A 25443-nucleotide genomic window follows, 5' to 3' on the forward strand; every position below is an offset into this window, starting at 1 on the left:
ATAACGCTCATCTGCTTCCCGGGTACGTAAGCGCCCGTTATGCAAGCAGCACAGGCGTCCGACAGGAGAAGCGTACATAAACAAACCGCCCCATCGGAGTACTGCCATGCTCAGTGAGCGTGCTGGTTTACCAGCTCCGGGAGAGGACAGATTGTCCCAGTGTTTATAGACAGCTCTTCCACGACAATGAAACGTCGGGTGACCCGAGCCTCGCGAGCATTCTTTAAAAGGAAAAAAAAAAAAGACATTTTATTTAATTTTTTTTTAAGGATTTTATTTATTTGACAGATCACAAGTAGGCAGAGAGGCAGGCAGAGAGAGAGGAGGAAGCAGGCTCTCCGCTGAGCAGAGAGCCCGATGTGGGGCTCCATCCCAGGACCCTGCCAAAGGGATCAGACGGGGTGCCTGTGGGGCTCTGTCAGTTACAGAGGTTTTAATCCACTGAGCCATCCTGGCGCCCCTAAAAACACATTTTAAATCTCAGTAACTGCAAACGCAGAATCTGTTAGATGCTCCCTAGCACTCCATCCGACAATATTCATCTGAGTAAGTAAACCAACCGACAGTCTGGGTGAGTTTCAAGTTCAAAGTTTTATACCCTGTTACTTTGAGACAACGGTGCTTTCTTTTCTCATGTTTCCCAGTTCACCCAGTCCGTGAGATGACCACACACATACACACAGACGTTATTTAGGTGCTCTGAGAATGCCGAAGCACAAACAAACCCCCACACCCAGAATGACTGAGCCCAAGGGAAACTTCTGGGGGAGATAGGCACATTTTAGGTCACAACGAGGCCATGATACCTGGATTATCCACTGGTCAAAATGTATGGCCAGGATTTGTTCACTCCAACATCTACCAAATTTGCCTAAAACAGAGCTACAGTGACGATGGCAATCATCACAGATAGGGAGGGACTGTGACAGAGGCTCTGATGACACAAGAAGGGCACGAAGCTTCTTGTACTACTGTATTTCCTTTGAATATGCCCAAGATTTCCCATGATAAAAAGTTGAACAGACAGACCCTGTTCTCCTTCACCTACCAAACAGCAGACAAAAATCCTTCCTAACCATCAGGTCAAGTAAAACTGAACCAGGACCTCATCCAGACACGCGTGAGGCAGTGACGGAGGCTACTTCAGAAGACACAGAACCTTCCTGCACCCCGCTGATGGCAGGTCACTAGTAATAAGCCGCCCACCCTGGGGAATTTGTAGATGCTTCAGGGGTGCAAGGCTGGAAAAATACTGAGATCCTTGGGTAGAGCTGGCACCATCTTCCTACGCAAAGGTTTCTTGCCTCTACGCTTCTAACAAGGGACATGCCAGGACCCACAGCTGTGACACTGAGAGCACGTGGAATGCACACCTCCGAGTGGGCTTGACCACCTTCATGCCACTCGTGACTCAGACCCGAATGCCATGGGTTTGCTGGGGGTCACAGGGGAGGACGTGAAGAGAGGCGAGCCTCCCCTACCTTTCCAAAGTGAAGTATTTTTATTACGATTTAAAAAATACTCAATGGAGGAATCTTAGGACATGGGAAAGTACAAAATTTTTTTAACAGATTAGGTAGTTACAAGACCCATTGACAGTGGCTGTCCTTTTATAAGAGTTTATACTCTGTTCAAATCAGGATTTTACTGCCATAGTGTCAGAACCTGAGTTAAAAAAATTATTTTAATAATTACTGAAAACATGATTTCGGTGGAGATACACTACTCTGCTGTGGATACACCACAGAGTAACTATGGCACCAGCGCTGGGTGAAGGCGGTTTCCCTTCTCTTGTTTTTTTACATCACACCGTGACCACGTCGGACTCTCTTCAGCAGACAGCGCCCCGGACGCAGGTATAAGCGCGCTAGCGTGGTCCGGCGTCACTACCGCAGACTGGGGAGGACACCCGCTCCCCGACGCGCACGCTGCCCTCCTCTTCCAGGAAGCTGCCCACGCTACCTTCCCCCAAAGCTGCCGTAAGTAATTAGGTTGAGGAGGAGGTGATTATAGGCAGACCCGCCTCTCCAACACGGAGCAGGAGCGCCCTCGCTTCACACCCACGAGTGGTCCACAGGTGAGTTTTCATGACAAATTACCATTTCATACATAATTCAGTGGGTTAGCAAGCACAGAAGAACTGTGTAATTTTCTTCAAAAGAGTTGTACCTTTTGGTCTACGGTCTCCTGTTCCTGCAGCAGGCGCTCCAGGTCGGCCAAGTCATTGTGCTGAAACCACTTGATGTCACTCCGTGAGGCCTGCAGTCCTTTCTGAATGGCAAAGCAGGCAGCTCTGTCTCTGCAGGAAAGAGAGACCACCAGACTGGGGTTTGCAAAGCTCTTGTCAACATTCTCGCCCGCGCTCCGGGGCCGCTCACCGCGCACTCGCTAACGCGCAGGTCAGCAGGACCCTCTGGCGGCGCACACGGCCCCGTGTGCCTCACCGTGCGCGTCCTTCTCACAGAGCGACCGTGCTCACCCCGGTGGAGCTCCCCCTGCCTCGTTTCGCCTTCTCAGAAGGCAGCGTGCGCGTCTGCTCACCCACAGCAATTTCTTCTTTCTGAGACACACACAACGCTAGTGACCTCACCCTAAGCGGCATCTCAGATGGGACCGGCGCAGACTATGCCCTTATTCTGCCATGAGAAGTGATACCAACTGTGGCCTCTGGTTGTGGCGGCTGAAACTCCAGTAAGAGCTTCTAAACCAAGTTAGGGAGGGAGGGTGTCTCTGACATTAAGCTGCATTATTTTAAAGTATTTGCAAGGCTTCTGCCGTGAAGATGGAATAGTCCTATTTTCCCTGTTTTTCTAAGTACAAGCCCAAACCCCGGAGACTACACATAGAACAAACATAAGAAGACTCTGAGAAGTGCAGAAAAATGACAGGCTGGCTGGCGACCTATGGAATGCCCTCTCGTGTGCTTCCCTGACTTGGAGCTGATGAAGCTGACCCACTCCAAGTGCCCAGGGGCGCAGGCACAAAAGCTCACAGAACCTGCCCTCTGTGGCCCAAGGGACAAGAAAGGGGCAACCCAGCAAGCAGAAATGACTCCACTGTAGCCAAACCAGAGAAAAACCTGGGCTCATCCCCCCACACCAGCGAGGGCTGGAGGGGCCCAGATTCGGACTGCTGCAAAGCTAGGAGGCGCGCCAACAGCCGCCCTGGTAGCCTCCGAGAAGGGAGCCAGGACTGGACCCCGTGAGCCAGTAACAAGGGCCCTCCCCGTGGCCTCCATGAAGACTGCGTGGAGAGCCCCGTCTCCGCCCCCCCCGCAGGGAGGGACAGCCTCCTCTTCCTGGCTTGGGCTGTGCCAGAGGAGGCTTAGGGGAGAGCAGGACTCTCATTAACACCGACGGAAATGAAAACAACCCCACCCGGGTGTCAGTGGAGGCGGAAGGGAGACCCCGGCCTTGTACCTCCACCTGGCAGTCATGAGGCAGTAGTGAATGCCCCTCACCCCTAATGGAAGAGTGACAGAATAAAGCATAAACTCTGAGAGCAGAATGTGAAAATGTCCTGATTTTGAGTATCACTTGTCATACCAAGAATCAAAAGATATCAAACAGAATGAAAGAAAATAATCAACAAATACCAATGTTGAGTTGACAGATGTCCGGATTATATGAGAGTCATTTTAGAGCAGTCATGATAAAAATACTTCAGTGGGCACTTATGAACAGGCTTGGAACAAGGGAAAAAGAGCCCCAGGAAAGAAACATGAGACAAAGAATCCCATGGGAAGCTAGAACTGAAAAACACCATGGCCAGAAGAAAAAAAAAAAAAAAAGACAAAAAGGAAAAGCACAGGGACGGGCTTAGCACCAGGCCGGGTGGGACGGAGAGAGGAACGGGAGAAGTAGCGGACAGAACAGAAGCTATGCAATGGAAACCAGAGAAAAACACACGACAACGAAAGAGCAGAGTCTCAGGGACCTGCGGAACTACAACGAAAGCTGCCACACTGGCCGCAGCCGGGGACCGGAGGACGGAGAGATAGCGGGGCTTGAAAAGTACTCAAAGAAATAAGGATGGAAGGTGCCTCCAGTTTGGTAAGAAGCTGGGCAAAATTCATACAGGTAAACCCAAACAAATGCCAAAATTACAGTAAAGCTTCTGAAAACTAATGATGATAAAGAAATCTTGAAAGCAGCCCTAAAATGACACCTTACATAGAAGAGAAAAATAATTTGAAAGACCAGTTAGAAACCAGGGAGGTCAGGAAAAAGTGGGGTTTTTATATTTACATTTATATTCCAAATGCTTGGAAGAAGAGAACTCGCAAACAAGAATTCTGCAGCGAGCAGAAAGATCCTTTAGGGAGCAGGGGAAACGAAGGCAAATGAAGGAAAACCAAGAGAAGATGACCCCAGCAGTCCTGGGGAAAAGGAATGGCTAAAGGGAGCTTTCCACATAGAAAAAAATAAGTAAAGAAAACGAAAGAATCTTAGATTATCAGAGAGGAAGAGAAAACAGAGTAAGTAAAATTATGAACAAACACACTACGCTTTTCTTACTTTCCCAAGCTTTCTAAATTATTTTGGATGATTTAAGTAAAAATTAGAACACTGTCTGATGTGGTTTTCAAGTATGTGCAGGAAGTACTGAAAACAATTATAAACAAGGAGAGTAGACGAGTGTAAGGAAGGTAAAGGTTTCTCTACCTGAAATGGTAAAATGATGAGACCAGCAGATGGTGGTAAGTTACGTGTATACATAATGTCATATTGAAAGCAATGACTAAAAACAAACAGGACTATGCAATGAGAAACACTCAAAAACACCATGGATAAGTCAAACTAGAATCCCAAAACAAGTTCACTTAACCCCCAGAAAGGCAGGAAAAAGAAAACAGAAAAACAAAAAGGAGATAACAAATATGCAACAAAAAATAAAGTGCTCTCACATGTCCAGTAATTACTTTAAATGTAAATGGCCAAAATACATGATTTAAAGATAAAGACTGGCAGAATGGATCAAAGAGGTCCCAACAATATCCTACCTTTGAGAAAATATACCACAAGGTACATAATAATGTGGTAGTGGCTGTATGTGTGATACACACAGAAAATACAGCATGCAGACATTCATCAGGAGAAAGCAGAATACCTACGCTGTTATCTGATGAAGTAGACTCTGGAACAAAGAAAATTACCAGAGACAGAGAAGAACATTATACAGTGATAACCAGGATCAATTATCCAAGAAAATATGCAAACGGCAGAGCTACAAAAGGCTGAGAAGCAAAAACTGAGGTAAGAGAAAGAACACAGACACATCACAACTACCATAACTGCAGAACTACCAGATGGAGAACCAGCAAGGCCAGATCAGACCTCATCATCACCGTGAACTAAGACGATCTAAGTGTCGCTTATGCAACACATCACCGAGCAATGGCCAAATATTCATCTTTAGTGACCAGGCAACATATTCTCACACAGACCACATCGGGAGCCATGACACAAACTGCAACAAATCTAAAATCTCCCAACACTTGGAAAATCAAACACACTTCTAAGTAATTTGCGGGTCAAAGAGAGTCTAAAGAAAAATAAAATGTACCAAACTCAATGAAAATAAAACAGACCAAGGTGTGTGGGACAAGGCTGGAGGAGCACGCAAGTAGCGCACAGCACTAACATATTAGAAAAAAGGAAAAGTCTCAAATCAACAATCAAAATTCCCAACTAAAGAATCTAGAAAAAGAGCAGAAAGAAGCCAAAGAAGAGTAGAAGGCAGGAAACAGTGGCAGAAAGTGACAGAATTGAAAATAAAAACACAACAGAGAACAATCACTGAAACAAACAGCTGGTTCTTTGCAAAGATAAATAAAATTGAACTGTAGCAAAACTAACTAGAAAGAGAGGAGCCAGAATACCAGACAGGAATGAAACGTGTTATCACATTTAGAAGAAAAAGGAAATATTATAAAGAACATAACTTAAGTCTGACAACTGAGAAGAACGAATTCCTTGAAAAACACAAACCATCTTAACTCATCAATATGATGCTGACAATCTGACCAGTAGTAAGGAAATTGAATTCAGAATTAAAATTCTTCCAAAACATAAATCCCTAGGCCTGGTTGGCTTTACTGGAGAAATCTATCAAACCTTTAAGGAATTGACATTAATTTTATACTATTTCTCCAGAAAACACAAGAAGGAATCCCAGGGGATTTTATGGACTCGTCTCCTAATGACAAGACCAAAGTCCAAAAAATGCAAACATCATTAGCTATTAAGGGAATATAAATTAAAATCACAATAAAATCTCTCTATATGCTTATCAGAATGGCTAAAATTAAAAAAAAAATGACAACACCAAATGCTTCTGAGGATGTCGAGAAACTACTTCACTTAAACACTATTTATGGGAATGCAAAATGATACAGCCGCTCTGGAAAATAGGCGACGCCATGAGACCAGCAGCCGCACTCCTTGGCCTACGCCCACGAAATGAAAACCTAGCTTTCGAGAAAACCTGTGCATAAATGCTCACAGCAGCCTTCTGTGTTCTAGCCCCAGGCGGGAAAGAGCGTAGACATCCTCTGTCGGTAAGTGGTTCAACCAATGGTGCTGCTTCCGGACCATGAAGTGCGACTCAGTAATCACAAGGAACGAATTCGCGATCCACACGACACAGGCAGACCCCCACAGAATTCATGCCGAGGGAAAAAGCAACTCCCAAGCACTACTGAGTGCACAGCCGCACTTGTATTAACAATCTTGAAATGACAACATCACAAAAAGGGAGACCGGACGTGGTTGCCAGGGGATAAGGAGCGAGCAGGGCGGGAGGACCACTGGTACGGCAACCAGGGATCCGCGGCGATGGAAACGTTCCGGATTCTGCCTTCATCCGTGTCCACATCCCAGCTATGAAGCAAGCCCTGGGGAGACAGGGCAAAGGGCCCAGCGTGGAGCGAGCGCTCCGCCGAGACTCCTGCCAGCAAAGCTCCCCCACCGCTTGCTGAGAGTCAGAAACTAAGCCCTGCGCGTAACTGTCCAGGCCTGACGAATTCATCCGATAATTTACTAAACACCAGCATCGCCTCCAGTGCTCCCATCTTGTAACTCTGGATGGGTCCTGGGTGGAACGTTTAAAGTGATGTGTCAGAGCACGGCAAGTGGGAGCGAGCACAGCCCAGGCCTCCGGGCCGGGACCACAGACAAGGTGACCCTGCACTCGGGCCCCGATGAGGACACACACGAGCTCCATGTGGCTGCATGCCGGCGCTCTAGGCTGCTGGGTGCGGGGGTAGAATGGGCTGCACACCCCCAGCCCCGGCCCCCCGAAGCTGGCGCTGTGGCGTGTGCCTGAGCTTGCCGCGCCGGCAGGAGCCCACGGGGAGAGGCGAGAGGCCTGTGCGGGGCCACGGGAAGCTGGGCTCTGCGCCTTGGCGCTCGGCCCCCTCTTCTATGTGCCAGTCTCTGCTCATTTATTGACCAAGCTGGTGTCTTCTGAGCACAACTGAGCGGAGATGCGCTCCCAGGCAATGACTAGTAAGAACCGACGGAGGCGCCACAGAAGCAGAGCCCAGCAAGCGTGAGGCAGGATGAGCAGGGGACAGCGGGGCCTTGTGCGTGTGTGTGCACACGCGCGTGTGGGAGGCCTGACAAGCAGGGGACTGTGACAGGCAGCGTGCGCACCCGTGTGTGATCATGGGTTCCATGAGAGACCAAAGCCCTCCAGCTGTGAGACTCTCCCCGCATGTGGCAGGGTCTCGGCTTGGTCTGCGAGGTGAGGGAGGGCCCTGCAGAGGCATCACCGTATGGGATGAGCGGCACGAGCCGGCATCAAGGAGGAGGGAGGAGATGATTCTAGGCACAGGGACTGGTGTGTTCAAAGGCCCGAAAGCGAGAGGAAACTAGCGTATAGGGCCAATGAGGCTACAGCATGAGCACCTGAAGGAAAAGGGGACAAAATGAGTCTGGAAAGGTGGTCTAGAATGGAGAAGACTGTAGTAAGGACTTGGATCTTTGTTTCAGGAACGAGGGGAGCGCTTAAGCATGACATCATCAGATGAGCGTTTTTAACAAAGATTATTCTGGCTATGCTGTTAAAAAGGAAAAGAGGAAAGAGAAGTAAATCTGAGACCTAAAATTCAAAGTCCCTTAATGATCCACTCAAAGGACAGAGGAGGCTTGGGCTAGAGGGTGGTACCCGCGGTGGGGGCAGCTGGCTGCCCAGCTGGGCCAGCCCAGCCCACTGCTCTCCGCTCTCCCTCTCCACAAAAGTGGAGATGCCACACAGCCAGGGCGCGTGTGCTCGAGCGCGCAGATTTGCTCGTGGCTTCTATGATCCTGGCAAGCTGCAGAGCAAGGTCAGCAGGAAGCAGGACTCGGGGCAGGGCGGTGGGCCACGGAGGGCTCTGCTGAGCGACTGTGTGGGCGGCGACCATGGACCTTCAAAGACACTACGCTGCCATAGAGCTACAGAGGGAAGTAAGTTTGGCTTTCCCAACATCAATAAATAAAACCAATCAATTAAAAAAAATGCTTTCGGCATCCTTCTAGTGATGGTCTCATCAGTGCTGCACCAATTACTTTGTGGAAATTCCTCTTTAAACAGAAAGTCGGTATTACCTAAGGCAGAGAGCCTCTAACAAAGGCATTCCCAAGGAAGATCACCGTCACCTCCAGAGGACCTCTGACGGGCAACACAGGTCAAGTTACTCACACAAACACGATGTCCCCTCTCTTGGGAGTAAGTGGTGATCGCACTGGCTATGGTGGCAAACCCGTAGGAGTAGATGATGGCTTCTTCGGTCTTCATGAACTTTGCCAGGCGGTCCTCCAAATCCAAGTGCACATCTACAATAAGATGTTCAGTGGTTGAAAAATCTCATTGTTTTTCTTTAAGTACAGAATAAAGTAAATAACGTAAGCAGTTTAGTTGGTAATACTGTCACTTTACGGCCAAATGAAACCGTCTTTGAATTGTAAATTATATGGGATCTGCTGAGATGACTCTCGGCCAACAGATTCCCCAAGCCTGTGAATGGCATCAGCTACTCCTTCGCCCTACGAGGTATCAGTGGGGCCGCACCGACCCTGGCTCTTGCTTCTCCGCCAGGCCAGCTTGGCCACACAAGGCCCAGCGACTTCACCTGCTTTAACTCCCTCTACCAACCACATGGAGGCTTTACTAATGTGTGACGCAGTATTAAAGCCTTTTCCCATTTAGCAGAACGTACCACAGCAGACACTGAGACAACTGGAAACTGACTGGTAGAAGAGCCCGCGCACCCTGCAGACCACGACACTCCCTCCTCGGAGAGCAGCACCCGCACGCGGCACGCACCTGCTCCGGCTCCACGGCGCTCGCTCTCCGTCCGACTCTCCGCTGAGTGTTCGGGGACTTGAGATGCACAAAGATGCCCAAAGGGAAATGCTGTCGTTTACAAGAGCTACTTGAGAAGAACACGGGTGTAACAGCTGGAGCGGACTGCGCCCGCTAACCGGGGACTGCCCATCACGGTGGCTCACAGCCGCTCACCTTCCCAGGCCCCGGTGCCAGGCTACACACCCCAGCAGGCAGGCCACATGCCCCGGCGGTGGCTAGAATAAACAGAGCACGGACCGGCTCTGAACCTGAAAACTTTGAAGTGGTCCTAAACGAGGCGTTACCCAGAGAGAAGAGGACTTTTAAAAATTCCTCTAGCTCTTTTCACCACAGCAGGACCCACACCCAGACAACAGTCAGAGTTCTGCTGCACTCCCCGTCTAGGGTCAGGGAAGCGGACGCCTGAGGCGAGCTCTAGCGTACTTGCTGGGTACGTATGCTCAGTTTTCATGCTCTGCAGGTCTCTTGCCATCGAGCTGGGTTTAGCTCAGGACACCTGCCTGCTGCCGTCGGCCACACGGCGGTGAGTTCCTACCTGCACCCTCCGTTCACGAGCAAGCGCGCTCATCTCCTGTCAGGAATCATGGGGCACCGCGCTGCTTCAGGCGGGCAGGCCACAGGCGGGATCCGGCCCCTCATCTCTTCCTACGGGCTTGGAGTCCTGGAGTTTTCCTGCGCCAACTGGAAAGGAGAGAGGCAGGGATGCCTCTCAGTTGTGCCCCTCTGTCAGGTGGCACGAACCCAGTCCCCCTCCCTGACCCTGTGCTTACCAGACTACCCAGCTTTACCTGGCAGCCACTGCACGTCTGATTAACAAATGAACGGAGAACATTACTGGACTTCCCTCATCTAAACACTTTTTAAAACATATTTTTAAAAAGTCCATTCTTTTATCATGACCTGATTGGAATGGGATAAGCAGTTCATTTTCACAATTCCTCCAAGACATGTGTACATGAAAGACCAAACGTGCCTCTTCCTGTAGGCAGTTAAAATGTACACCAACACAGCCTATTACGAAAAGCACATGAAGTGCCGTTTGACGTCCATTCCCGAGAGGTCACGGTCACTGCAGGGACGACTTTGACATCAGCTAAGTGTGGGACTTGACAGTAACGAAGTCGATGACTGTGTCCCATGTGATCCAAATGGCGTCACACAGGTGCTTAGGTCTTGAGCATCAGACCTGTGACATCACCAACACAGAGGACACGACCCTGACCCTGACGGCCCACCCTCTGCCACACGCTGCCAGGGAAAGGTTTCGGGGAAAATCGGACGAGAACGAGGGAAGCGGCCACATGCTAGAGAATTGGGCCTCCCCCGCCGACGAGGAGCTCCTGCCTCCTCCTCAGCGTGCTCTCTGCAGGGTGCCTGCAGGCAAGCCCCTGTCACCCCCACTTCTGATCAGAATGAGGCCAAGTCCCCCTCTGCACGGGGCCTCTAAATCAGGACTATCTACCCCAAATCTCCATGATTCAGTTAGCAGACGAGCCCCAGAACTGCTCTCATCCGGTATCTCCATTTCAAAAACAAAATATCTGCTATGGATAAGAACTATGTTTGCTAAATACAAAGAAGACTTTGAATCATTCTGTAGACTCTGCTTTACACGACTCCTTTTTTCACTGACGAGCGATGGTAAAGTCAAACAATCTTGACTTAATTTCAGGGCTTCAGCATTAGTTACGCAGTGGATGAAAACTGCATGCTGGAAATGTTCCCACCGTTGTAACTGCTCTTACATCACTGCCAAAAAGTGGTTAAGAAGCCTTTACAGTAAGTCAATGACTTACCAATTCTTGTGTTTCCCAAAAGTCTAACAAAGACTGGCCTCTTCCTCCTTGTACCTGGAGACACTGGGCTTTAGCTGATGGCAGCCTCGCAGAGCAGGTTTTGGGATAAGCGGGTGTGCAGCACTGCCTGTCTTCTGACGTGTGACAGCTACTCTGAGCAATGACTAAACTCTCAGCCAAGGGAGGAGGAGGCAGCCAGCAGGGAAAGCGCCGGGCCGCGCTCTCCTGTTCCTGATGTTGGTCTTCCATGCAGACGAATTGTTCCACCAGCTGCTCCACGGATCTGCACTGAGTGCAGGCAGAGCACCGCACCCACGGAGTCACAGCCAGGAACACACGCTGCAGGGCAGAGGCCACGGACAGAGGTGCCCAGAAAGCTGTGTGTCCCTCCCAGCACTCATGGCCCTTTCCTGCACCTGCTCCCTAACCAGAACCTAACAGAATGGATTCGAGGCCGGGTACAGGATGTCTGGCACCCACGGCAGGGCCCGGCCACGGCAGTCATCACAGGGGGTTTGAGATTTGGCCCCCTGCCTCACCAGGTGTGGACCAGGGCAGGCCTGACACTGCTGCATGCCTCTCAGGTCCTCCTTCTGTCAAAGAGGGAACAGTCAGATCTGCCTCAAAGGACTGTTACCAGAACCACAAGTCAATGCCCGCGAAACACTCACAGTAACACCCGGCATGGAAAAACCAATACACCGTTTAAGTGTTTGTACAGGTAAATCAATACTTGTAGGATAAAAGGCTTTCTTTTAAAAGGAAAAAAGCAGTTACACCATTTTCTAATTAAGTGGTCCAAACCCCACGTATTTACGAACCTCATATTCTAGTAATTTTTCCATTTGCCTTCCCTTTTATGTATCTCCTCTTTTATTCTGCTAAGAGGTATTTTGGCTTTCTTGGTTGTCTTCCAAAGGGAAGTCTCCAAAACAGTCAACTTCAGAACAGTTTAGAAACCACCAACTACATTTTTTCTCAAGGCTTCTGTATTTTGTGTTACATACTGTTTTCTTTTTAATCCCTGGAGACAAGGACATCTTTTCTTAAAAGTATGAATAATACACTTACGCACTCCTTAGAGCATATAGGGCTGAGTGTTCTCCAAAATGTTTCTACGTGCAGCATCTTACATGATTCTTGCCAAAACGTTCTAAGCTGTGCAAACAAGGGCCGTCCCCTCCTGCCTTGCAAAAGCAATCCCGTGACGGTTAGTAGGAAGAAGTGGCAGGTCTAGAAATGTTATCACCAAATGTTCCTCCTAATAAAACATGCAGGCATGACTCAGTTGACTGCTCTGAATTAAAGGAAGAATATATTCTGAAAAATAAACTGAGCGATTTACTTGTTCACTAATGGCTCCTGAACACAATTAAATGCCACCATCCTTCACCACGAAATCCTGCCACTGACTGTATTCTGACTTAGTTTAAGAACAAAGAGTCAAGCAGGCACCGTGTATGCAAAGCAGATACTGGGAGACCGGTGATAACCTCCAGCAAAAGAGATCTGAATGCATTCAAGGAAAACCGAGAAGCTGGACAAGACAAAGTGTCCAAGCGCGCAGCCCGAACCCTAGAGGAAAGTCCTCTCTGCGACCTGAGAAATCCTGGTGCTGTTCTCCAACACACGCTCTGATAATAAAATAAGAAGCTGGAAAACTCCTAATCACATGGTCCTGACGAGATGACCAGAGACCTTGAGTGGTTCTATTTGCCAAAGGCAGAACATTCAGCCCAAGAAACTAGATGAATTTTAACTCAACCGTCATTTGACTTCTTTTTTCTGTGTTAATCATCTAATGTCATCTAATACGTTACTATGAAATAATAAAAAGGAGAACATTTTACTGAAGAGATTTATTTTCACTAGTGATTTACATTCATTTTGAAAAGCTGAGAAAAGAGCTAAACAAGGAATTCTCTTCATCTTTGAAAGTAGATGCCTGAATGTATTACTCCCGGGGGAAAAAAAGATGACAGTAAAAAAATCACCTTTCGTGGGGGCCCTGGGTGGCTCAGGTGGTTGAGCGTCCAACTTCTGATTTCGGCTTGGGTCATGAACTCAGGGTTGTGAGACCAAGTCCCTCGTCAGGCTCTGCGCTCAGCAAGGAGTCTGCTCGGGACCCCTAAAAACCCAAACCAAATTTAAATTTCAAACTCACTCCAACAGCAAGGTACAGAACACATGCAGGCTATGCTGCCATTTTTGTAAAAATAGAGGGAAAATGTATGTACGGAAGTCGTTTCCATTCGCTGAAAAACGTCCCTGGAGGAATAAGTAAGGAACGACTCATAGTAGTAGCTCCTTAGTAGCTGCCTTTTGTGGGGGCTGGGGGGGGGAGGGGTGCTGCGATAATGGTCGGGGAGGAGACAACTTTCACTCTCTGTGAACCTTCCAAAGCTTACATCATGGGCTGAATTATTCAATCAAAAATACTAACTTAAAAACCATGAACTTGGGGCATCTGCGTGGCTCAGTGGTTAAGCCTCTGCCTTCGGCTCAGGTCATAATCCCAGGGTCCTGGGATTGAGCCCCGCATCGGGCTCCCTGCTCAGCGGGAAGCCTGCTTCTCGCTCTCACACTCCCCCTGCCTGTGCTCCCTCTCTCACTGTCAAAGGAATAAATAAAAATATTAAAAAAAAGAAAGAAACCATGAACTAAAGATCCTGCGTGTGGAAGCCCACGATAGCCACTACTGCACACTCCCGTCCGGGGGAGCCACACACCGAGCTGACTGGGCTATTTTACCGGCTCTGGGAAAACTGGTTTTGAAGAGTTAAAACCTTTCTTTTTCATGACTTGATTCAGCAATAAATCTGCTATTTTCTTAAATTGACTCCCAAGAAGAAGTCAAGGCCACACATGCAAATAAAATCTGCTAGAAAGAAATGCTTTTAAGAAATTAATTTTTTTCGCCCCAGCAAGCAAATCATAGAAATTCTTGTTGATGAGATTACAACTCTTGCCTAGCTCTCTAATACTACTCATCTAGGAAATAATTCCTTACCAGTAACAACAACGCAGACAACCATGTCTGCACTAGAGTAAAGGGGGACTGACCGGTGCTCTGCAAGTCTTTGGTCCTGCCATCAGGGCTGGCATCAGAGTACTTGGCTCCTCGATATAAGGCTGAAATTCATGAGCTGTGTGACTGTGAGGAAGTTGCGTAACCTCTCTGAACCTTCCACGCTGCTTCTGAAGGACTGGGATGCTGGAACATACGATATTTCAGACCCGTTCCAGCTTAAAATACTGGGACACCTTCTCTGTTGTCTGTTTCCAATACCAATGATCTAACACTAAGCTAGCTATGGAGTATAGAAAGGTTCTCCCTTCAATAAAAACACCTTCACTGTTTCAGACAGACACACACACGCACAGGCTTAGACATGGAAACTTGGACAGAAGAGAAGATGGAAGCCATCTCCCAGGCTCTATTTTCCCCACAAGCTGCCGTGTGGAACCCAGAATGTTATGTCCAGTACTATATTCACGTGAACGGTCATTTAACAACATTTTCCCTGAGGACTCGGAGTTGGGGACTTCGTCGTGTTTGGAACCACACTCATCCTCAGACCCAGCTGGTCGCCAGTGACCCTCTTCCTTCCAGAAAGAGCCCCATCACCGATCCTTCGCCAACTCCCACCCCATCTGTCCTGTCTCCCTTCCCGCAGGAGGCGGCTGCCCAGCTGGAGCCATCCCCCAGCCCACTCACAGCAAGGCTCGAGCCAGGGTCTGGGCTCCCAGTGGAAGGTGGGCAGAGCCATGTGCAACACCCTGTGCCTGCCTTGAGGGCTACTGCAGCCGCGTGGCCTGCTCCTCCACGCCGGCCCCCAGCTGCACCCTTGCAGAAAAGCACAGGGATGGTGGGCTCGGCACTGGAGGAAGGGCACCGGGAAGAAGTCGGTTCCTGTACGAATGTGAAGAGCAGGGCCATCTGCAGCAGGACCCATCCCCTTCAACGGGCAAATGCGACAGAAACAAACCGGGTTCCCTCGTGCCATGGTCCTTGGGGCACCTACGAGAGCAGCTTAGGCTCCACCGGGCTGACGAGCTGGTCCTGGGCAGCAGGTCCTTTCCTCCACAAGCACCAGGGCCCCTCCCACGCACAGACTCACCCACTCAACGCCAGTTCATCATGGATCTCTTTTCCGAGTTCTGAAACTAATCTGAGTCCGTTGTTAGATGAGGGTGCGTGGTGTGAAGGAGACAGCCGTACGTACCAAACGTGCCATAGAATCCTCTAGGTCCACAAGTCCCCATGCCGTACTTCTTCAGAGACGCCAAAACTGCCACCTTTGTGGGAGAAATGTCCAGTCTTAATGCTTTATCTCCAGGGCTCACAACCGACGCTCCCTATTCGTTAGCCCCCTCCCAGCGCCCCCGCCGCCAACTATGTTCCTTGCTCTCTTAGAAGCGTGGCGACTCTGATGGGACACAGAGAGCAGATACATGCGAAGATGGAGGGACAGACCTTAAAACGTGGAAAAGCAGTGTTAGTCTCCTCACCCAAACATGGTTGACTCAAGGCCGTTATGATTTTTGGCATTTCTGGGCAGAAGTCTTTCCTCTGAATGGCTCACCGTCCTCCGGGACACAGAGCCATTTCCGAGGCACACCTCCGACTGTGACCTGGGGGCTGGCTCACAGGGCTGGCTCACAGGGCTCTCCAGATGTCGCGGCCGCCAAGCCACACCACACACCCTGACTGCCTCCACTCTGTCAACTCTGGTCACAGCTCTGCCAAGAAAGAGCGACGGCCAGTGGCCAGCAGAGGGAGCCCCTTCCCATGTTCTACTTGGTCTCTTCTGTCCTGCCCAGGTCTGTAGGTAATCGGCAGTTCCGCACAGGACCTACTTACCTTAACACGAGCGTTATCCAACAATCCCAGGAAATTAAAGGAGGCAAAGTTGACACATTTCTTTCCATTCACCATAATGTTGTGGCTGGGGGGGGGGCTGGGGAGAGAGAGGACAGAGGTAGATTTGAGCAGATATTCACATTCCAGGGCACGTGCTGTCACATCACCCTGGGGCCACACGACATAGTACTGATGTCACTCTACCCTGGTTGCACACCGGTCTCCTGGCTCTCCACTCAACCTAACCGATGAACCATTTCAGATTTATTTATTTCTAGAGAGAGTGTGAGTACACACGCGGGAACGGGGGAGAGGCAGAGGGAGAGAGAGAGTCCCCAGCAGACTCGGAGCTGAGCACGGAGCCTAACGCAGAACTTGACCTCATGACCCTAAAACCATGACCTGAACCTTAATCAAGAGGCAGCCCCTTCGCCGACAGAGCCACCAGGTGCCGTCTTCTCATTACTTTTGAAGTGTAAAATTAGCAAGTGGTATTGATGAATCAGCCACTAGTTTTCTTATCAGGCTAACTTGTAGTACTTAAAAAAGTACAACAACAACAACAAAATTTAAAAAATAAATAAATAAATTAAAAAAAAAAAAAGAACAACAACAAAAAGTGAGCTATAACCCCAACACAGATGAGTGGCAAACCTTTGATTTTAAAACTCATTAAGAAAGAAGTAGTTAAATGAAATGAAGGACCTGGGGAAAAAATGCAAAATAAGACAAAGATGAAGGAAATATAAAAACATCAAAATCAAAAGCAAGAATGGTCAGAAAAGGTAACAAAAGAAAATGGAGATCAAAGAGGTAACAAAAGAAAATGTGGAAGAATGTCCTTGTGACGCCGTGGAGTATGGACAAGTCTTCCCACACATACAGAGTGAGACCAAAATGGATGAATTGGAGTCAAAATTAAGAATTTAGTTGGGGAGGGGTGCCTGGGTGGCTCAGTTGGTTGGACGACTGCCTTCATTTCAGGTCATGATCCCGGAGTCCCAGGATCGAGTCCCACATTGGGATCCCAGCTCCATGGGGAGTCTGCTTCTCCCTCTGCCCTTCTCCTCACTCATGCTCTCTCTCACTGTTCCTCTCTCAAATAAATAAATAAAATCTTTTTTTAAAAAAAGGAATTTAGTTGGGGAGCCGGGGGTACTCAGTCAGTTACGCGTCCAACCCTTGGTCTCAGCTCAGGTCTTGGTCTCAGAGTTGTGAGCTCAGGCCCAGTGCTGGGCTCTGCGCTGTGCGTGGAACCTACTTAAAAAGAGAGAGAGGGAGAGACCCTGGTTCGGTGACAACACCGCAGACAAAGCTCACAGATGGGCAACACTTACCGCACGTCACCGAACCGAAGATGCCATCGCTGTTTTTAAAGCAAGGAGAACTGTGCTGATGAAAACGGGGGGACGTTTTCTCGTGATCATACAATTTCTGAGTTCACACCGAACGAGCAGTTCACACACACACTTCTGTCGCACTACATCTGCGCAACGAAGCGGAAAACATAACAGAAATCTGTCAACACATCCCTAACCTCTCCACCAGAGCCCCACTGTTCGCTCTGCACCGTGGGTCACTGACCGCATAGGCGCGCCGACAGAACTCCTCTCTGCGGCCAGGAGCCCCGTGTCGTGCGGGGCACTCCTGCATCATGGCCAAGCTCACCCAACAGCTTAGTGTCTCCCACACTTCAAATTCTGATGCGACTCTCTCCCTGGACTGAACTCATCCTTCCCCCGATGGAGCCACATTTCTAAACGCCAGCCACGACCACCCACAGGCAGGAATCTGGCGGAGGGAGGCTCAAGCCTCGGTCACCGCAGCCTCTGCTCACTGGCCGGGAGGATTCTGGGTCCGTCCCCACCGGCCGCGGGTCTCCCTGCCAGCGGCGCTCACAGCTCTACCGAGGAGCCACGGTAAGCGTGGCCAGGACCGGTTCTCAGGGACAGAGGCAAGGAGGCCCCGCCGACAACAGCTCTCCGGGGCCCTGAGGTTCACCCCAGCTCAGAGATCTGACGATGCGAACGTGTGCTAGACACGGACACACAGAGCACCACGCTGAGAGCAGGCCGCGGAGGGAAGTCTGGGAGGCACACAGGATTCGGGCTTATCAAGATGCGCCGGAGAGCAGCGAGAGCAGGTGGTGACATGAAGAGGCGTTCACTGGACGGGAAAACCCTGGCAGCTCCGAGGCAGATGGCATGATACTCAAAAGGCCCAAATACTCAGAAAAATACAAAATAAAACAATGTTGCCCAGCAGGGCTGTGGGGAACTGGGCCTCCATATCCCAACTCAGGGAAGCCACCAGGTAGGGAAGCCCCATGGAATGAGGCAGGCCTGCGTCCAGACCTACTGCGGGCCCCAGAGACTCACGCAGCTGCACAAGGGGCCGGGCATCGCCAGATCTTGTGTGGCAGCGGGGTGGGCGCAGCTGAGGGACCCAACATGAGAAAAGCAGCTAAGGACACAAGGGAGGCGGAAGGAGGGAGCGAGAAGCACCTCCTGCCCTCCTCATCCCGTCTGCGCCGCGCAAGATCTCTTCGTTACCCCTAACGCCAACTAACGGACGTCTGTCTCACTGCTGGTTCGTCTGCCCCAGAAGAGAAGGGAGGCTGGAGGGGCGGCTAGGGGAGAAGCTGGAGGGGGAGCAGCACGGCTCAATGCCAGTCACAAGAAGAACTGGGGAATCCAGGCCCCTCCCAGAGGAAGTAATCTTCAACTACAGCCCCTAACCGGGAGAGAGGGGCACAGCGTCTCCTACAAGAGACGCACCAGCCCTGTGGCTCAGCCAGGGAGAAGCCGTCACCGCCCTGGACTCTTGCTTGCCCCCAACAAACCTTCATTAAACAGCCCCTGCCAACAGCCTCCTCCCTCAGAAAACGGCATTCCGCTCCCTTGTTTGTTGGACTTGCCTACGGTTTCGCCCTACCTTGCTGGTCCCAAGTTGTCATTTTTATTCCCAAATCAACCCATTTTTATTGGTAAAAGTAACTATTTTTAAGGTTAACAATACATGCATAATAAAAATAAAAAGTATCACTTTAGTAATCCAGACATAAAGGACATCAAGCAATGACTGGAAGTTCAGTGGAAGTGTCTCAGGGGGCGGCCGAGTGGGGGGCTGGGGGGAGGATGAAAGGGGACCAGGTGTAAAACACCGACCAGAGTGGGACGGAGGACAGGGTCAGCACCTGTGTCCGCAAGGCCCCACGTGGAGAAACTAAGACGGAGCCTCCACCGTGTCAGAAGACGAGCCTCAGGCAGAGCTGAGTGAGAAGCGGGACCGAGCAAGCACAGCCTGCAGGGAAACACGAGCCCGCATGTGCGTGTCACACACGTCTGTCCCTAAAGGCGTGTGGTCAGCGCGCCCCGAGAAGCTGCTCAGGCCAAGTCCCTCGGGAACAGTAAGAAGAAGGACGACTGCTTACAGACGATGACCACCACTCACTCGGTCGGAAGAACTCACTGGAGACAGGGAGTTTGGGACTAAAAGTCTAGGCTCAAGACAACCAACAGCGCAACCCACGCAGACCTGTTCGAGGGCGGCAGAGGGTCAGTCACGCGTCCTCTGGGCTGCGCAGCCCCCGCACGACTGAAAGCTGAAGGTGGCCCCCATCGTGCGACAGGGCTGCAGGGTGACTTAACGACGGGGAGCCGGGGCGGGCGGGGCGGGGTACAGCTGCTCTGCGCCCCATCCAGGCGAGCCCTGCCCTGGCTCTTTGGGAGCACAGGGCATGGGGACACGGTCACAGGGCGGTCATCAAAACTGGTGCCTTCTGCGGGCCAGTGATCCCGACCAGTTAGCTACGGTGTCTTCTTCAGGGAAGACCAGAACGAGCCTCCCCTCTTCTGGTCCAGGGCATACGTTAACCTACACAGGGCCCAGACCACAAAGCCCTGGCGAGGCCACTGCATGGGCACGAAACTGGAGGGCCAGAGACGGAGTCAGTGTTGTCAGCGTGCCTACGACACGATGACTAAGAGGAGGGAAAGGCTGATTATATCTGATACCTGAACTGGACCAGCAGCAGAAAGGGAAAAGAAGAAACAAAACTCACAGTTCAACATGCAGGTCAAGAATCCCAAACATGAGCAAAACAAACCAGCAATGTATAAGAACCAATCAAACAGCCTTATTCCAGGAATTTAAGAATTATTTATGAATAGGAAGACCAACCAGTGGCCTCTGGTAAACAGAACAGAATGAACAAAACCCGTCAGCCTGTGGTTCCTTCTAATGAGACATAAGACGCCTCCAAGGTCTAACAATCTGACGCTACCAAGCCCAGGACGCAGGGAGGGACGACTCCTGGCAAACGGACAGGTTGTCTGTGAGAAGTCACAGACCAGAAAGCAAGCTGCACGTGAGCCGGCAGTGAGCGGCTTAGCTGCTGCTCCTGGAAAACGAGCCCCCCCCCCCCCCCCCCCCCCCCCGCCCAGGAACAGCTCTCGGTGAGCAAGAGGGCAGCTGGAAATCTGGGAAGCAGCAGCCACTGGCTCAGATCCCCTCCTACTCTGCAGAAAGACAGACTTCCTCCCTGGAAAAGCCCGAGTGTAACTGTGAGTCCTGCGGACAGCTGCGGCACGGCGCCATGCCAAAAACAGGAATTGGGTACAAATCCACGTCGAGTCCTCCTCCTGGAAACAAAGGAGGAAACCTGCAAAATCTCGGATCAGGGAAGGATTGCAAAACCAACATGGAAGCATAAGCAACAAAAGAACAAAACAGACAACTGGACTTCATCACAATTAGGAACATCTGTGCTTCCAAGCACACTGCAGAGAAGCGACAAACCCACAGAATGGGGTAAACATCTGCATGTCATATTTTTGATAAGGGACTGGTATACAAAATATACAAAGTGCTCTTGTAACTCAACGATAAAAGACAAATAAACCAATTAGAAAATGGGCAAATGATGTCAGTAGGTCATTCTCCGGAACAGACACGTAATCGGCCGATGAGCGCATGCAAAGGTGCTCAGCGTCATTGGTCATCAGGAAATGCAAATCCCAGCCATGGAGGGTGCCACTCCCCACCCAGCAGGAGGGTCACAATGAAAGACAATGTTGGCCAAGACAGGGAGAAATCACAACTCTCATGTGTTGCTGATGGAAATGCAAAGTGGTTCAGCCACTCTGGAAGACAGATTGGTGGTTCCTCAGAGTAAGTTCCCACAAACCTCAACAATTTCATTCTCAGCTGTATATCCAGGAGAAACAAAAATGCATGTCCTCAGAACGAATGTGTACACAGAGCTGCCAGGGTGGCTCCATCAGTTAAGTGTCTGCCTTTGGCTCAGGTCTTGACCCCGGGTCCAGAAGTGTGGAGTCCCTTCTCTGCCTCCCTCTGCCCCTCCCCCACTCGTGCATGCACTCTCTAATAAAATCTTAAAAAAAAAAAAAAGGTGAAATTAAAAAAAAAAGTACACAAATATTCATGGGAGTTTATGCACTTATATAATTTTTCTCTTTTCATATACTACTGTGGAAACAACCCTAATGAACATCAACTGATGAATGTGCCATGTATGATATATTCAGAGTGAAATACTGTATTATTCAGACACAAAACTGACACAAGCTACTACGACATGGACAAACCTTGGAAATGTGATGCTAAATGAAAGAAATCAGACACAAAGGGCCACATACTGCATGGTTCCTTTAAAGTCCAAAACAGGCAAACACGGAGAAAGTAGGTTAGTAGGTTTTAGGGGAAAGTAGATGGGGAACAGGGGGTGTGGGGGGTGAGTGAGCGTGGGTGTGCAATCTCTTCCTGGGCTGATAAAAATATTCTGGGGGTGCCTGGGTGGCTCAGAGGGTTGAGCCTCTGCCTTCAGCTCAGGTCATGGTCCCTGGGTCCTGGGATCGAGCCCTGCATCGGACACTCTGCTCGGCAGGGAGCCTGCTTCCCCCCTCCCTGCCTGCCTCTCTGCCTACTTGTGATCTCTGTCAAATAAATAAATAAAATCTTTAAAAAAATACTCTGAAATGAGATGGTGGCAATGGTTGCACAACTCTGTGAACATACTAAAACCCACTCAATTTCATGATCTGTGGATTAGGTCAATACGGCTATTACTGAAAGGAAAAACCTCTCCAAGTTAAGTAAATTCACTTACTCTTGTTTAACCCAGTACTGAATGAACAGCACTAGTGCATTCACTGAAAAGTAGCTACATTTTTTTTTCTAAAGATTTTATTTATTTGACAGACAGAGATCACAAGTAGGCAGAGAGGCAGGCAGAGGGAGAGGAGGAAGAAGGCTCCCCACTGAGCAAAGAGCCCGATGCAGGGGTCCATCCCAGGACACTGACACCATGACCTGAGCCAAAGGCAGAGGCTTTAACCCACAGAGCCACCCAGGAGCCCCAAGACAAGCAGTCTTTATGAAGAAAATTACACGGCTTTACTGTAGGACATGAAAGACCAGAGTGACACACCAGGCACACGGTGGTTTTCCCACGAATCCACATCAGCGCACTGCCAGTCACAACCCGACCTCATTTGTCGGTCAAACGTGATCAGTTAAACAAGCTCACACCAAGGAACAGAACTGCAAATAGCCACGCAGTTTAGAAGGACAAGGAGGTGAAGGCCTTGCTCTAGTCAAGGCCTATTCTTAAGCTGTGCTATTTAAGTGGAGTTTAAGTGGACATGCCGGCAGAGGAGAAACAAAGCCAGAAGCAGACCTGTTAGAAGGGCATGCACTATACAGAAAAAGGGAAATTTCTACTCAGTAGGTAAACGATGGATAAGTCAATGCACGCCAGGACAGCTGACCACCATACTGACATGGGCACATTCGACCTCGGGGGGCAGGGAAGGTCTTCTTAACCATGGCACTGCTGATGAGTAAGTCTGAGTGCAGAACGCCTAAAAATTCCACATGACCACAGCAATGCACGGAGTGAAGAATGCAAACCCCCTTTCCATCAGCGCAGGGGCAGAAGGACACACTCAGAGAAATATGCTGCATCACATATTCAGACAAAATACTCAATGATTTCATGGTGTCAAGGATACATGTTAAAAGTATAAATAGAGGGACACCTGAGTGGCTCAGTTGGTCAAGTGTCCAACTCTTGATTTTGGTTCCTGATCGTCGGGTCCTGAGTTCAAGTGCCGCACCACGCTGTGTGCTCAGCGTGGAACCTGTTGAGGGTTCTCTGTCTCCCTCTGTCCCTCTCTGTTCTTGGGCACGCTCTCTCTCTCTCCCTCTCTAAAATAAAGAAATGAATCTTTTTTGTCAAAGGTTTAAATGTAAGTTAAAGACATCTGCCAACTTCATGAAAACGGCCGTTCTTTGTGGGTGATAAGAATAAGTGGGAGATGGGAAGGCGTTTCTTAGCTACAACTGGAACGTTTTATTTCCTTCTTAAGGTAGATCTGAAATAAAGATAGCAAAAGGTGAATGCCTATTTATCCTGGATGGTGGGTATACATGGGTTGGGTATTTCCTATAAACTTAAAGTACTTCTTAATTTAAGAAAGCAGACGTGGTAAAGCAAAGACAAGCAACAGAAGAACTAAACACAAAGACAGATCAGACCTTGGAACAAGTGGGGAGAGAGGCAGCCCAAGGAAAGTCAGTTTCAGAACTCGAACTGTCAGAGTCAAGTGCTGCTGTCCGTGCTGCCTCGCTAAGCAGAAGCGTGAGCACACGACTCACATCTGGCTATGAAGGTAACCCACAACAGATCAAAAATCAGAAACAATGAAGCTGAAAAAAAGCAAGAGCACTGCTTTTCATTTCGAATCTGTCTCACTATTTGAAGTATTACCAGGAAGACATAAAATTTCGCAAAACGAGGTTTTTGTTTTTTTAATGGAAGAAAGGTACAAACTGCAATGCTCAAACTAGAGACCGTAAAACTGTCCGTACGTCCTTAGCAGAGTCCTACGTCGGGCACTAAAATGGTTTCTGAGCTTCCGAGATTTCTCACTGTTGTATTTCTGCTAGAAACACTACATAAACCTCTATATGCTTTGGCAAGTATACCTACAGGAGAGCAAGTACACAACCTTCGAGAAGCAAAGCACTTTACCCTGAAACGATGTTGTAGTTGAGAGCAGGATGGTCTTTCGAGATGGGAGGAACAAGAGGTTCCGGCTGCCCTTCTTCAATCAATTCTTCCTTTTCCTACGAGAGAAGGAAACAAAATACAGCAGGTGCTGGTCACCGGACAGTGACTGTTTTGTTCCCACACTTCCATTAAAAGCAACCAGTAAGTTCCTTATCTGTTCCTGAACAGCAGCCCGCAAGGCCACATCACGCACACTGTCCACTTGTGACCCGGGGCCACTAACCCTAACCCTAAAACACGTGCTCCTCACTCCTGATAGGGAAAACCAGCGGTGAAATCGCCACAGAAATGACTGCTCATGTCTGTGTTCCCTGTGCTTTTGTTTTCTTTAAGTTAATAAACTATTTTTGGGAGCCGTTTTAGGTTCATGGCGAATACCGAGGAGAACATACAGGTACTTCCCAGATGCTCCTGTGCTCCCCCACCACAAACATCCCCACCAGAGTGGTAGAGCCATCACATTCAGGGAACCTACAGTGACACGTCATAGTCACCCCACGTCCACAGTCCTCCTACAGCTTCAGACCAATGTACAGTGACAGGTTCTACCTCTGCAGTAGCAGTGCCATGCAGAATAGTTTCACTGCCCTAAAAATTCTCTGGGCTCTGCCTATGGTGCCCCCGTCCCCTCCTAGCAACCACTGATCTGTTTACGGTCTCCACAGTTCTCCCTGTTCCAGAATGTCATAGAATCATGGAATCATACAGTACGTCCCCCTTTCAGACTGGCTTCCATCGTGTGGTGATACACATGTAAGTTTCCTGTTTGTCCTTTTGTAGCTTGACGGCGTGTTTCTTCTTGCACTGAGTAACACTGCATTGTCTGGATGCAACAGAGCTTATCTATCGGCTCACCTACCTGGTACATTCCAAGGTTTGGTAATTATGAATAAAGCTGCTATGAACATCCATATGTAGGTTTTGGGGTCACAAATTTTTAAATAATTAGAGTAAATACCAAGGAGCATGATTCTTGGGTTGTATGGTAAGAGTGTCTCTACTTTATACTCCTCCATAAACATCCATAAATACAGAGTCAAATACAGAGTGGCTGTTATGATTTTGAACAAAATGCTCCGTTACATCGATTAAGAATCAGAGCAGGGGCGCCTCGTGGCTCCGTCGTTAAGCATCTGCCTTCGGCTCAGGTCATGATCCTGGGGTTCTGGGATGGAGACCCGTGTCTGCCTCTCTGCTGGGTGGGGAGTCCGCTTCTCCCTCTGCCCGTTGCTTCCCCTGCTTGTGCTCTCTCTCCCTCTCTGCCAAATAAATAAAATCCTTAAAAAAAGAATAAGAAAAATAAGTTTTCTCTTACCTTCACTTATTCCTTCTTTGAT

General features: G+C 49.4%; 1 pseudogene; it reads right to left on the bottom strand.

The window, feature by feature from the left end:
- Window positions 1–24594, bottom strand: LOC131830163 (serine palmitoyltransferase 1-like; annotated as a pseudogene).
- Window positions 24595–25443: the final 849 nt, after the last annotated feature.

Source organism: Mustela lutreola, chromosome 4, assembly GCF_030435805.1.
Source record: "Mustela lutreola isolate mMusLut2 chromosome 4, mMusLut2.pri, whole genome shotgun sequence".
Classification (NCBI taxonomy): Eukaryota; Metazoa; Chordata; class Mammalia; order Carnivora; family Mustelidae; genus Mustela; species Mustela lutreola.